Here is a 12,175-nt window from a genome sequence, read left to right on the forward strand (position 1 = left end):
GACGAGCTCAGCTCGTCGTGCAGTACACTTGTCGTGTGCTTATGACGAGCTGAGCTCGTCATGAACAATGGATTTACAGATCATTCAGCACAGGAGGAAAATCTCCTGTAGCATTGAAGGTGTTAAGCATTTGAAATTTCAGCAGCACACGTAATCCATTTTAAATCCTGAAATTTGTACTATCTCATTTTCGGCTGACTTAGAAATCATGTGTCTAAAATGACCTTGTGAAATCAATAAAGTGCCAAATACTATTACTACCTACTAAATTACATACATTTTCAGCAGTTTCTTTGGGAACTTCCTCTTGGGCATAGATTATGCAATGTTTTCAAAGCAAACAGTCTCTGTTTAAGTAGACTTTCTTTCACTGCCATTTTGGTAAATGTTTCTGGTGATGCAGACGCAGGCATTGCTTGTTACTGCTTCAATTAGTTATAAAATAAGAGGAGGGATAAAATTGACCCAGCTGGTGTTTGAACACAAAGCCTTTGAATGCTTTTGCTACATTCGTCTAGGACTCCAAGCCGCTATCCATTGCACTAGAGATCCGACCTGATTCAACACGGTGATCAGAGATTCACAAATAAAAAGATGACCTATCAGCTGTTGACCAACTTTATCAAGTTAATCGGACACTACCTTACATTTTGAACATTGAATTGGGTAAAAGATAATCAACAAACTACATGATACAGTTTGGGTAAGTCTTCTTAACCCTTGTCAAAGAATGTAGAAGACAGATGGGTATGTAATGACTTGATTAAGACTTTTTTGAAACATCTCGAATAGGACTCCCCATTCATTGGATCCTGAAAAGAGTATGCAATTGATATACCTTTTCTTTAACCAAGCCGCCTGAACAGGGACTTGAACCCTGGGCCCTCAGATTAAAAGACTGATGCTCTCCCGACTGAGCTATCCAGGCTCGGAGAGGCCGCTCCACAAAATGACCTTATCAACATTTGGAAGTGTCCCAACTATCACTACGTTTCTTAAGATGGTTGCCGGTATTAAGTACTGAATACGCGGAATATAATAATGAATTGGTACTTCAAGCATTTGAAATCTCTTCAGTAAATTTAACCTTATTGTAAGTCCTGAAATTGCTACTATCTCATTTTTTTTGCTGACTTAGAAGTCATATGTTTTTATTGACATTGTAAAATTAAGGAAGGGCCCAAAATCTTACTTCTGAGTAAATTACATTTTCATAAGTACAGCTGCCAATTTCCTCTTCTGCAAAGATTGCGTAATTTGAATAGTATCTATTTAAAATAGACTTCCTTTCACTGCCCTTTTTGGTGAAGCAGAAGCATGCATGCACTGTTTATTACTCTTTTAAACAGTTATGAAATAAATAGGGATAAAACTGACTCTGGTGGGATTCGAACCCACAACCTTTGAATATCTTTTTTACATTCACCTAGAAGTCCAATGCGCTATCCATTGCGCCACAGAGCCAATACGCTCTAATTAGGTGCAGAGATATTCTGAAATGAAATAATGTTGATCAGCTTTATAAAGTTCATTTGATACTATAACCATGGATTTATTTTGAATATTGAATTGGGGAAATTATATATTCACCGTCTCAAGTTACATGATACCTTAGGTAAGTCTACGTACGACTTAAGTTTAGTCAAATGGCACATGATATATGAGGCAGATGTGCATTTCACAACTCCATGAAAGACGTTTTTGCAATTTTAGTAATGGAATATCTTATTCGTCATGCAGGGGAACACAAAAAGAGCATCCAATTAGAGTAATTTTTCTTGAAAGGAAGCAACCGCCTGAACAGGGACTTGAACCCTGGACCCTCAGATTAAAAGTCTGATGCTCTACCGACTGAGCTATCCAGGCTCTGCTATACTCTGTCTTAAAATCAGCTAAACAAATGTGGACGTACACTGACCTACACTCTATGTATTAATATGGTTACATATATTAGCAATCAAATTTGTAGAGTTTAATAACAAATTGATGTTTTAACCCCTTCCATGCTCATGACGAGCTCAGCTCTTCGTGCAGTACACTTGTCGTGTGCTTATGACGAGCTGAGCTCGTCATGAACAATGGATTTACAGATCATTCAGCACAGGAGGAAAATCTCCTGTAGCATTGAAGGTGTTAAGCATTTGAAATTTCAGCAGCACACGTAATCCATTTTAAATCCTGAAATTTGTACTATCTCATTTTCGGCTGACTTAGAAATCATGTGTCTAAAATGACATTGTGAAATCAATAAAGTGCCAAATACTATTACTACCTACTACATTACATACATTTTCAGCAGTATCTTTGGGAATTTCCTCTTGGGCATAGATTATGCAATGTTTTCAAAGCAAACAGTCTCTGTTTAAGTAGACTTTCTTTCACTGCCATTTTGGTAAATGTTTCTGGTGATGCAGACGCAGGCATTGCTTGTTACTGTTTCAATTAGTTATAAAATAAGAGGAGGGATAAAATTGACCCAGCTGGTGTTTGAACACAAAGCCTTTGAATGCTTTTGCTACATTCGTCTAGGACTCCAAGCCGCTATCCATTGCACTAGAGATCCGACCTGATTCAACACGGTGATCAGAGATTCACAAATAAAAAGATGACCTATCAGCTGTTGACCAACTTTATCAAGTTAATCGGACACTACCTTACATTTTGAACATTGAATTGGTTAAAAGATAATCAACAAACTACATGATACAGTTTGGGTAAGTCTTCTTAACCCTTGTCAAAGAATGTAGAAGACAGATGGGTATGTAATGACTTGATTAAGACTTTTTTGAAACATCTCTAATAGGACTCCCCATTCATTGGATCCTGAAAAGAGTATGCAATTGATATACCTTTTCTTTAACCAAGCCGCCTGAACAGGGACTTGAACCCTGGGCCCTCAGATTAAAAGACTGATGCTCTCCCGACTGAGCTATCCAGGCTCGGAGAGGCCGCTCCACAAAATGACCTTATCAACATTTGGAAGTGTCCCAACTATCACTACGTTTCTTAAGATGGTTGCCGGTATTAAGTACTGAATACGCGGAATATAATAATGAATTGGTACTTCAAGCATTTGAAATCTCTTCAGTAAATGTAACCTTATTGTAAGTCCTGAAATTGCTACTATCTAATTTTTTTTGCTGACTTAGAAGTCATATGTTTTTATTGACATTGTAAAATGAAGGAAGGGCCCAAAAACTTACTTCTGAGTAAATTACATTTTCATAAGTACAGCTGACAATTTCCTCTTCTGCAAAGATTGCGTAATTTGAGTAGTATCTATTTAAAATAGACTTCCTTTCACTGCCCTTTTTGGTGAAGCAGAAGCATGCATGCACTGTTTATTACTCTTTTAAACAGTTATGAAGTAAATAGGGATAAAACTGACTCTGGTGGGATTTGAACCCACAACCTTTGAATATCTTTTTTACATTCACCTAGAAGTCCAATGCGCTATCCATTGCGCCACAGAGCCAATACGCTCTGATTAGGTGCAGAGATATTCTGAAATGAAATAATGTTGATCAGCTTTATAAAGTTCATTTGATACTATAACCATGGATTTATTTTGAATATTGAATTGGGGAAATTATATTCACCGTCTCAAGTTACATGATACCTTAGGTAAGTCTACGTACGACTTAAGTTTAGTCAAATGGCACATGATATATGAGGCAGATGTGCATTTCACAACTCCATGAAAGACGTTTTTGCAATTTTAGTAATGGAATATCTTATTCGTCATGCAGGGGAACACAAAAAGAGCATCCAATTAGAGTAATTTTTCTTTAAAGGAAGCAACCGCCTGAACAGGGACTTGAACCCTGGACCCTCAGATTAAAAGTCTGATGCTCTACCGACTGAGCTATCCAGGCTCTGCTATACTCTGTCTTAAAATCAGCTAAACAAATGTGGACGTACACTGACCTACACTCTATGTATTAATATGGTTACATATATTAGCAATCAAATTTGTAGAGTTTAATAACAAATTGATGTTTTAACCCCTTCCATGCTCATGACGAGCTCAGCTCTTCGTGCAGTACACTTGTCGTGTGCTTATGACGAGCTGAGCTCGTCATGAACAATGGATTTACAGATCATTCAGCACAGGAGGAAAATCTCCTGTAGCATTGAAGGTGTTAAGCATTTGAAATTTCAGCAGCACACGTAATCCATTTTAAATCCTGAAATTTGTACTATCTCATTTTCGGCTGACTTAGAAATCATGTGTCTAAAATGACATTGTGAAATCAATAAAGTGCCAAATACTATTACTACCTACTACATTACATACATTTTCAGCAGTATCTTTGGGAATTTCCTCTTGGGCATAGATTATGCAATGTTTTCAAAGCAAACAGTCTCTGTTTAAGTAGACTTTCTTTCACTGCCATTTTGGTAAATGTTTCTGGTGATGCAGACGCAGGCATTGCTTGTTACTGTTTCAATTAGTTATAAAATAAGAGGAGGGATAAAATTGACCCAGCTGGTGTTTGAACACAAAGCCTTTGAATGCTTTTGCTACATTCGTCTAGGACTCCAAGCCGCTATCCATTGCACTAGAGATCCGACCTGATTCAACACGGTGATCAGAGATTCACAAATAAAAAGATGACCTATCAGCTGTTGACCAACTTTATCAAGTTAATCGGACACTACCTTACATTTTGAACATTGAATTGGTTAAAAGATAATCAACAAACTACATGATACAGTTTGGGTAAGTCTTCTTAACCCTTGTCAAAGAATGTAGAAGACAGATGGGTATGTAATGACTTGATTAAGACTTTTTTGAAACATCTCTAATAGGACTCCCCATTCATTGGATCCTGAAAAGAGTATGCAATTGATATACCTTTTCTTTAACCAAGCCGCCTGAACAGGGACTTGAACCCTGGGCCCTCAGATTAAAAGACTGATGCTCTCCCGACTGAGCTATCCAGGCTCGGAGAGGCCGCTCCACAAAATGACCTTATCAACATTTGGAAGTGTCCCAACTATCACTACGTTTCTTAAGATGGTTGCCGGTATTAAGTACTGAATACGCGGAATATAATAATGAATTGGTACTTCAAGCATTTGAAATCTCTTCAGTAAATGTAACCTTATTGTAAGTCCTGAAATTGCTACTATCTAATTTTTTTTGCTGACTTAGAAGTCATATGTTTTTATTGACATTGTAAAATGAAGGAAGGGCCCAAAAACTTACTTCTGAGTAAATTACATTTTCATAAGTACAGCTGACAATTTCCTCTTCTGCAAAGATTGCGTAATTTGAGTAGTATCTATTTAAAATAGACTTCCTTTCACTGCCCTTTTTGGTGAAGCAGAAGCATGCATGCACTGTTTATTACTCTTTTAAACAGTTATGAAGTAAATAGGGATAAAACTGACTCTGGTGGGATTTGAACCCACAACCTTTGAATATCTTTTTTACATTCACCTAGAAGTCCAATGCGCTATCCATTGCGCCACAGAGCCAATACGCTCTGATTAGGTGCAGAGATATTCTGAAATGAAATAATGTTGATCAGCTTTATAAAGTTCATTTGATACTATAACCATGGATTTATTTTGAATATTGAATTGGGGAAATTATATTCACCGTCTCAAGTTACATGATACCTTAGGTAAGTCTACGTACGACTTAAGTTTAGTCAAATGGCACATGATATATGAGGCAGATGTGCATTTCACAACTCCATGAAAGACGTTTTTGCAATTTTAGTAATGGAATATCTTATTCGTCATGCAGGGGAACACAAAAAGAGCATCCAATTAGAGTAATTTTTCTTTAAAGGAAGCAACCGCCTGAACAGGGACTTGAACCCTGGACCCTCAGATTAAAAGTCTGATGCTCTACCGACTGAGCTATCCAGGCTCTGCTATACTCTGTCTTAAAATCAGCTAAACAAATGTGGACGTACACTGACCTACACTCTATGTATTAATATGGTTACATATATTAGCAATCAAATTTGTAGAGTTTAATAACAAATTGATGTTTTAACCCCTTCCATGCTCATGACGAGCTCAGCTCTTCGTGCAGTACACTTGTCGTGTGCTTATGACGAGCTGAGCTCGTCATGAACAATGGATTTACAGATCATTCAGCACAGGAGGAAAATCTCCTGTAGCATTGAAGGTGTTAAGCATTTGAAATTTCAGCAGCACACGTAATCCATTTTAAATCCTGAAATTTGTACTATCTCATTTTCGGCTGACTTAGAAATCATGTGTCTAAAATGACATTGTGAAATCAATAAAGTGCCAAATACTATTACTACCTACTACATTACATACATTTTCAGCAGTATCTTTGGGAATTTCCTCTTGGGCATAGATTATGCAATGTTTTCAAAGCAAACAGTCTCTGTTTAAGTAGACTTTCTTTCACTGCCATTTTGGTAAATGTTTCTGGTGATGCAGACGCAGGCATTGCTTGTTACTGTTTCAATTAGTTATAAAATAAGAGGAGGGATAAAATTGACCCAGCTGGTGTTTGAACACAAAGCCTTTGAATGCTTTTGCTACATTCGTCTAGGACTCCAAGCCGCTATCCATTGCACTAGAGATCCGACCTGATTCAACACGGTGATCAGAGATTCACAAATAAAAAGATGACCTATCAGCTGTTGACCAACTTTATCAAGTTAATCGGACACTACCTTACATTTTGAACATTGAATTGGTTAAAAGATAATCAACAAACTACATGATACAGTTTGGGTAAGTCTTCTTAACCCTTGTCAAAGAATGTAGAAGACAGATGGGTATGTAATGACTTGATTAAGACTTTTTTGAAACATCTCTAATAGGACTCCCCATTCATTGGATCCTGAAAAGAGTATGCAATTGATATACCTTTTCTTTAACCAAGCCGCCTGAACAGGGACTTGAACCCTGGGCCCTCAGATTAAAAGACTGATGCTCTCCCGACTGAGCTATCCAGGCTCGGAGAGGCCGCTCCACAAAATGACCTTATCAACATTTGGAAGTGTCCCAACTATCACTACGTTTCTTAAGATGGTTGCCGGTATTAAGTACTGAATACGCGGAATATAATAATGAATTGGTACTTCAAGCATTTGAAATCTCTTCAGTAAATGTAACCTTATTGTAAGTCCTGAAATTGCTACTATCTAATTTTTTTTGCTGACTTAGAAGTCATATGTTTTTATTGACATTGTAAAATGAAGGAAGGGCCCAAAAACTTACTTCTGAGTAAATTACATTTTCATAAGTACAGCTGACAATTTCCTCTTCTGCAAAGATTGCGTAATTTGAGTAGTATCTATTTAAAATAGACTTCCTTTCACTGCCCTTTTTGGTGAAGCAGAAGCATACATGCACTGTTTATTACTCTTTTAAACAGTTATGAAGTAAATAGGGATAAAACTGACTCTGGTGGGATTTGAACCCACAACCTTTGAATATCTTTTTTACATTCACCTAGAAGTCCAATGCGCTATCCATTGCGCCACAGAGCCAATACGCTCTGATTAGGTGCAGAGATATTCTGAAATGAAATAATGTTGATCAGCTTTATAAAGTTCATTTGATACTATAACCATGGATTTATTTTGAATATTGAATTGGGGAAATTATATTCACCGTCTCAAGTTACATGATACCTTAGGTAAGTCTACGTACGACTTAAGTTTAGTCAAATGGCACATGATATATGAGGCAGATGTGCATTTCACAACTCCATGAAAGACGTTTTTGCAATTTTAGTAATGGAATATCTTATTCGTCATGCAGGGGAACACAAAAAGAGCATCCAATTAGAGTAATTTTTCTTTAAAGGAAGCAACCGCCTAAACAGGGACTTGAACCCTGGACCCTCAGATTAAAAGTCTGATGCTCTACGGACTGAGCTATCCAGGCTCTGCTATACTCTGTCTTAAAATCAGCTAAACAAATGTGGACGTACACTGACCTACACTCTGTGTATTAATATGGTTACATATATTAGCAATCAAATTTGTAGAGTTTAATAACAAATTGATGTTTTAACCCCTTCCATGCTCATGACGAGCTCAGCTCGTCGTGCAGTACACTTGTCGTGTGCTTATGACGAGCTGAGCTCGTCATGAACAATGGATTTACAGATCATTCAGCACAGGAGGAAAATCTCCTGTAGCATTGAAGGTGTTAAGCATTTGAAATTTCAGCAGCACACGTAATCCATTTTAAATCCTGAAATTTGTACTATCTCATTTTCGGCTGACTTAGAAATCATGTGTCTAAAATGACCTTGTGAAATCAATAAAGTGCCAAATACTATTACTACCTACTAAATTACATACATTTTCAGCAGTTTCTTTGGGAACTTCCTCTTGGGCATAGATTATGCAATGTTTTCAAAGCAAACAGTCTCTGTTTAAGTAGACTTTCTTTCACTGCCATTTTGGTAAATGTTTCTGGTGATGCAGACGCAGGCATTGCTTGTTACTGCTTCAATTAGTTATAAAATAAGAGGAGGGATAAAATTGACCCAGCTGGTGTTTGAACACAAAGCCTTTGAATGCTTTTGCTACATTCGTCTAGGACTCCAAGCCGCTATCCATTGCACTAGAGATCCGACCTGATTCAACACGGTGATCAGAGATTCACAAATAAAAAGATGACCTATCAGCTGTTGACCAACTTTATCAAGTTAATCGGACACTACCTTACATTTTGAACATTGAATTGGGTAAAAGATAATCAACAAACTACATGATACAGTTTGGGTAAGTCTTCTTAACCCTTGTCAAAGAATGTAGAAGACAGATGGGTATGTAATGACTTGATTAAGACTTTTTTGAAACATCTCGAATAGGACTCCCCATTCATTGGATCCTGAAAAGAGTATGCAATTGATATACCTTTTCTTTAACCAAGCCGCCTGAACAGGGACTTGAACCCTGGGCCCTCAGATTAAAAGACTGATGCTCTCCCGACTGAGCTATCCAGGCTCGGAGAGGCCGCTCCACAAAATGACCTTATCAACATTTGGAAGTGTCCCAACTATCACTACGTTTCTTAAGATGGTTGCCGGTATTAAGTACTGAATACGCGGAATATAATAATGAATTGGTACTTCAAGCATTTGAAATCTCTTCAGTAAATTTAACCTTATTGTAAGTCCTGAAATTGCTACTATCTCATTTTTTTTGCTGACTTAGAAGTCATATGTTTTTATTGACATTGTAAAATTAAGGAAGGGCCCAAAATCTTACTTCTGAGTAAATTACATTTTCATAAGTACAGCTGCCAATTTCCTCTTCTGCAAAGATTGCGTAATTTGAATAGTATCTATTTAAAATAGACTTCCTTTCACTGCCCTTTTTGGTGAAGCAGAAGCATGCATGCACTGTTTATTACTCTTTTAAACAGTTATGAAATAAATAGGGATAAAACTGACTCTGGTGGGATTCGAACCCACAACCTTTGAATATCTTTTTTACATTCACCTAGAAGTCCAATGCGCTATCCATTGCGCCACAGAGCCAATACGCTCTAATTAGGTGCAGAGATATTCTGAAATGAAATAATGTTGATCAGCTTTATAAAGTTCATTTGATACTATAACCATGGATTTATTTTGAATATTGAATTGGGGAAATTATATTCACCGTCTCAAGTTACATGATACCTTAGGTAAGTCTACGTACGACTTAAGTTTAGTCAAATGGCACATGATATATGAGGCAGATGTGCATTTCACAACTCCATGAAAGACGTTTTTGCAATTTTAGTAATGGAATATCTTATTCGTCATGCAGGGGAACACAAAAAGAGCATCCAATTAGAGTAATTTTTCTTGAAAGGAAGCAACCGCCTGAACAGGGACTTGAACCCTGGACCCTCAGATTAAAAGTCTGATGCTCTACCGACTGAGCTATCCAGGCTCTGCTATACTCTGTCTTAAAATCAGCTAAACAAATGTGGACGTACACTGACCTACACTCTATGTATTAATATGGTTACATATATTAGCAATCAAATTTGTAGAGTTTAATAACAAATTGATGTTTTAACCCCTTCCATGCTCATGACGAGCTCAGCTCTTCGTGCAGTACACTTGTCGTGTGCTTATGACGAGCTGAGCTCGTCATGAACAATGGATTTACAGATCATTCAGCACAGGAGGAAAATCTCCTGTAGCATTGAAGGTGTTAAGCATTTGAAATTTCAGCAGCACACGTAATCCATTTTAAATCCTGAAATTTGTACTATCTCATTTTCGGCTGACTTAGAAATCATGTGTCTAAAATGACCTTGTGAAATCAATAAAGTGCCAAATACTATTACTACCTACTAAATTACATACATTTTCAGCAGTTTCTTTGGGAACTTCCTCTTGGGCATAGATTATGCAATGTTTTCAAAGCAAACAGTCTCTGTTTAAGTAGACTTTCTTTCACTGCCATTTTGGTAAATGTTTCTGGTGATGCAGACGCAGGCATTGCTTGTTACTGCTTCAATTAGTTATAAAATAAGAGGAGGGATAAAATTGACCCAGCTGGTGTTTGAACACAAAGCCTTTGAATGCTTTTGCTACATTCGTCTAGGACTCCAAGCCGCTATCCATTGCACTAGAGATCCGACCTGATTCAACACGGTGATCAGAGATTCACAAATAAAAAGATGACCTATCAGCTGTTGACCAACTTTATCAAGTTAATCGGACACTACCTTACATTTTGAACATTGAATTGGGTAAAAGATAATCAACAAACTACATGATACAGTTTGGGTAAGTCTTCTTAACCCTTGTCAAAGAATGTAGAAGACAGATGGGTATGTAATGACTTGATTAAGACTTTTTTGAAACATCTCGAATAGGACTCCCCATTCATTGGATCCTGAAAAGAGTATGCAATTGATATACCTTTTCTTTAACCAAGCCGCCTGAACAGGGACTTGAACCCTGGGCCCTCAGATTAAAAGACTGATGCTCTCCCGACTGAGCTATCCAGGCTCGGAGAGGCCGCTCCACAAAATGACCTTATCAACATTTGGAAGTGTCCCAACTATCACTACGTTTCTTAAGATGGTTGCCGGTATTAAGTACTGAATACGCGGAATATAATAATGAATTGGTACTTCAAGCATTTGAAATCTCTTCAGTAAATTTAACCTTATTGTAAGTCCTGAAATTGCTACTATCTCATTTTTTTTGCTGACTTAGAAGTCATATGTTTTTATTGACATTGTAAAATTAAGGAAGGGCCCAAAATCTTACTTCTGAGTAAATTACATTTTCATAAGTACAGCTGCCAATTTCCTCTTCTGCAAAGATTGCGTAATTTGAATAGTATCTATTTAAAATAGACTTCCTTTCACTGCCCTTTTTGGTGAAGCAGAAGCATGCATGCACTGTTTATTACTCTTTTAAACAGTTATGAAATAAATAGGGATAAAACTGACTCTGGTGGGATTCGAACCCACAACCTTTGAATATCTTTTTTACATTCACCTAGAAGTCCAATGCGCTATCCATTGCGCCACAGAGCCAATACGCTCTAATTAGGTGCAGAGATATTCTGAAATGAAATAATGTTGATCAGCTTTATAAAGTTCATTTGATACTATAACCATGGATTTATTTTGAATATTGAATTGGGGAAATTATATTCACCGTCTCAAGTTACATGATACCTTAGGTAAGTCTACGTACGACTTAAGTTTAGTCAAATGGCACATGATATATGAGGCAGATGTGCATTTCACAACTCCATGAAAGACGTTTTTGCAATTTTAGTAATGGAATATCTTATTCGTCATGCAGGGGAACACAAAAAGAGCATCCAATTAGAGTAATTTTTCTTGAAAGGAAGCAACCGCCTGAACAGGGACTTGAACCCTGGACCCTCAGATTAAAAGTCTGATGCTCTACCGACTGAGCTATCCAGGCTCTGCTATACTCTGTCTTAAAATCAGCTAAACAAATGTGGACGTACACTGACCTACACTCTATGTATTAATATGGTTACATATATTAGCAATCAAATTTGTAGAGTTTAATAACAAATTGATGTTTTAACCCCTTCCATGCTCATGACGAGCTCAGCTCTTCGTGCAGTACACTTGTCGTGTGCTTATGACGAGCTGAGCTCGTCATGAACAATGGATTTACAGATCATTCAGCACAGGAGGAAAATCTCCTGTAGCATTGAAG

The 12,175-nt window shown here is 37.3% G+C and overlaps 11 non-coding genes across 11 annotated transcripts; all 11 read right to left on the reverse strand.

Moving 5' to 3' along the window:
• Positions 1-1,373: 1,373 nt before the first annotated feature.
• Positions 1,374-1,464, reverse strand: TRNAR-UCU (transfer RNA arginine (anticodon UCU)). The gene is given in 2 exon segments: positions 1,374-1,409; positions 1,428-1,464. It is a non-coding gene; the product is annotated as a tRNA-Arg (tRNA).
• Positions 1,465-1,793: 329 nt separating this feature from the next.
• On the reverse strand, positions 1,794-1,866 carry TRNAK-UUU (transfer RNA lysine (anticodon UUU)). The gene has a single exon. It is a non-coding gene; the product is annotated as a tRNA-Lys (tRNA).
• Positions 1,867-3,384: 1,518 nt separating this feature from the next.
• TRNAR-UCU (transfer RNA arginine (anticodon UCU)) lies at positions 3,385-3,475 on the reverse strand. The gene is given in 2 exon segments: positions 3,385-3,420; positions 3,439-3,475. It is a non-coding gene; the product is annotated as a tRNA-Arg (tRNA).
• Positions 3,476-3,802: 327 nt separating this feature from the next.
• Positions 3,803-3,875, reverse strand: TRNAK-UUU (transfer RNA lysine (anticodon UUU)). The gene has a single exon. It is a non-coding gene; the product is annotated as a tRNA-Lys (tRNA).
• A 1,518-nt stretch (positions 3,876-5,393) lies between these two features.
• TRNAR-UCU (transfer RNA arginine (anticodon UCU)) lies at positions 5,394-5,484 on the reverse strand. The gene is given in 2 exon segments: positions 5,394-5,429; positions 5,448-5,484. It is a non-coding gene; the product is annotated as a tRNA-Arg (tRNA).
• A 327-nt stretch (positions 5,485-5,811) lies between these two features.
• Positions 5,812-5,884, reverse strand: TRNAK-UUU (transfer RNA lysine (anticodon UUU)). Its single transcript has one exon. It is a non-coding gene; the product is annotated as a tRNA-Lys (tRNA).
• Positions 5,885-7,402: 1,518 nt separating this feature from the next.
• Positions 7,403-7,493, reverse strand: TRNAR-UCU (transfer RNA arginine (anticodon UCU)). Its single transcript is given in 2 exon segments — positions 7,403-7,438; positions 7,457-7,493. It is a non-coding gene; the product is annotated as a tRNA-Arg (tRNA).
• A 1,918-nt stretch (positions 7,494-9,411) lies between these two features.
• On the reverse strand, positions 9,412-9,502 carry TRNAR-UCU (transfer RNA arginine (anticodon UCU)). Its single transcript is given in 2 exon segments — positions 9,412-9,447; positions 9,466-9,502. It is a non-coding gene; the product is annotated as a tRNA-Arg (tRNA).
• A 327-nt stretch (positions 9,503-9,829) lies between these two features.
• On the reverse strand, positions 9,830-9,902 carry TRNAK-UUU (transfer RNA lysine (anticodon UUU)). Its single transcript has one exon. It is a non-coding gene; the product is annotated as a tRNA-Lys (tRNA).
• A 1,518-nt stretch (positions 9,903-11,420) lies between these two features.
• On the reverse strand, positions 11,421-11,511 carry TRNAR-UCU (transfer RNA arginine (anticodon UCU)). The gene is given in 2 exon segments: positions 11,421-11,456; positions 11,475-11,511. It is a non-coding gene; the product is annotated as a tRNA-Arg (tRNA).
• A 327-nt stretch (positions 11,512-11,838) lies between these two features.
• On the reverse strand, positions 11,839-11,911 carry TRNAK-UUU (transfer RNA lysine (anticodon UUU)). Its single transcript has one exon. It is a non-coding gene; the product is annotated as a tRNA-Lys (tRNA).
• Between the last annotated feature and the right edge of the window lie 264 nt (positions 11,912-12,175).

Source organism: Lissotriton helveticus, chromosome 1_1 (assembly GCF_964261635.1).
Source record: "Lissotriton helveticus chromosome 1_1, aLisHel1.1, whole genome shotgun sequence".
NCBI lineage: Eukaryota > Metazoa > Chordata > Amphibia > Caudata > Salamandridae > Lissotriton > Lissotriton helveticus.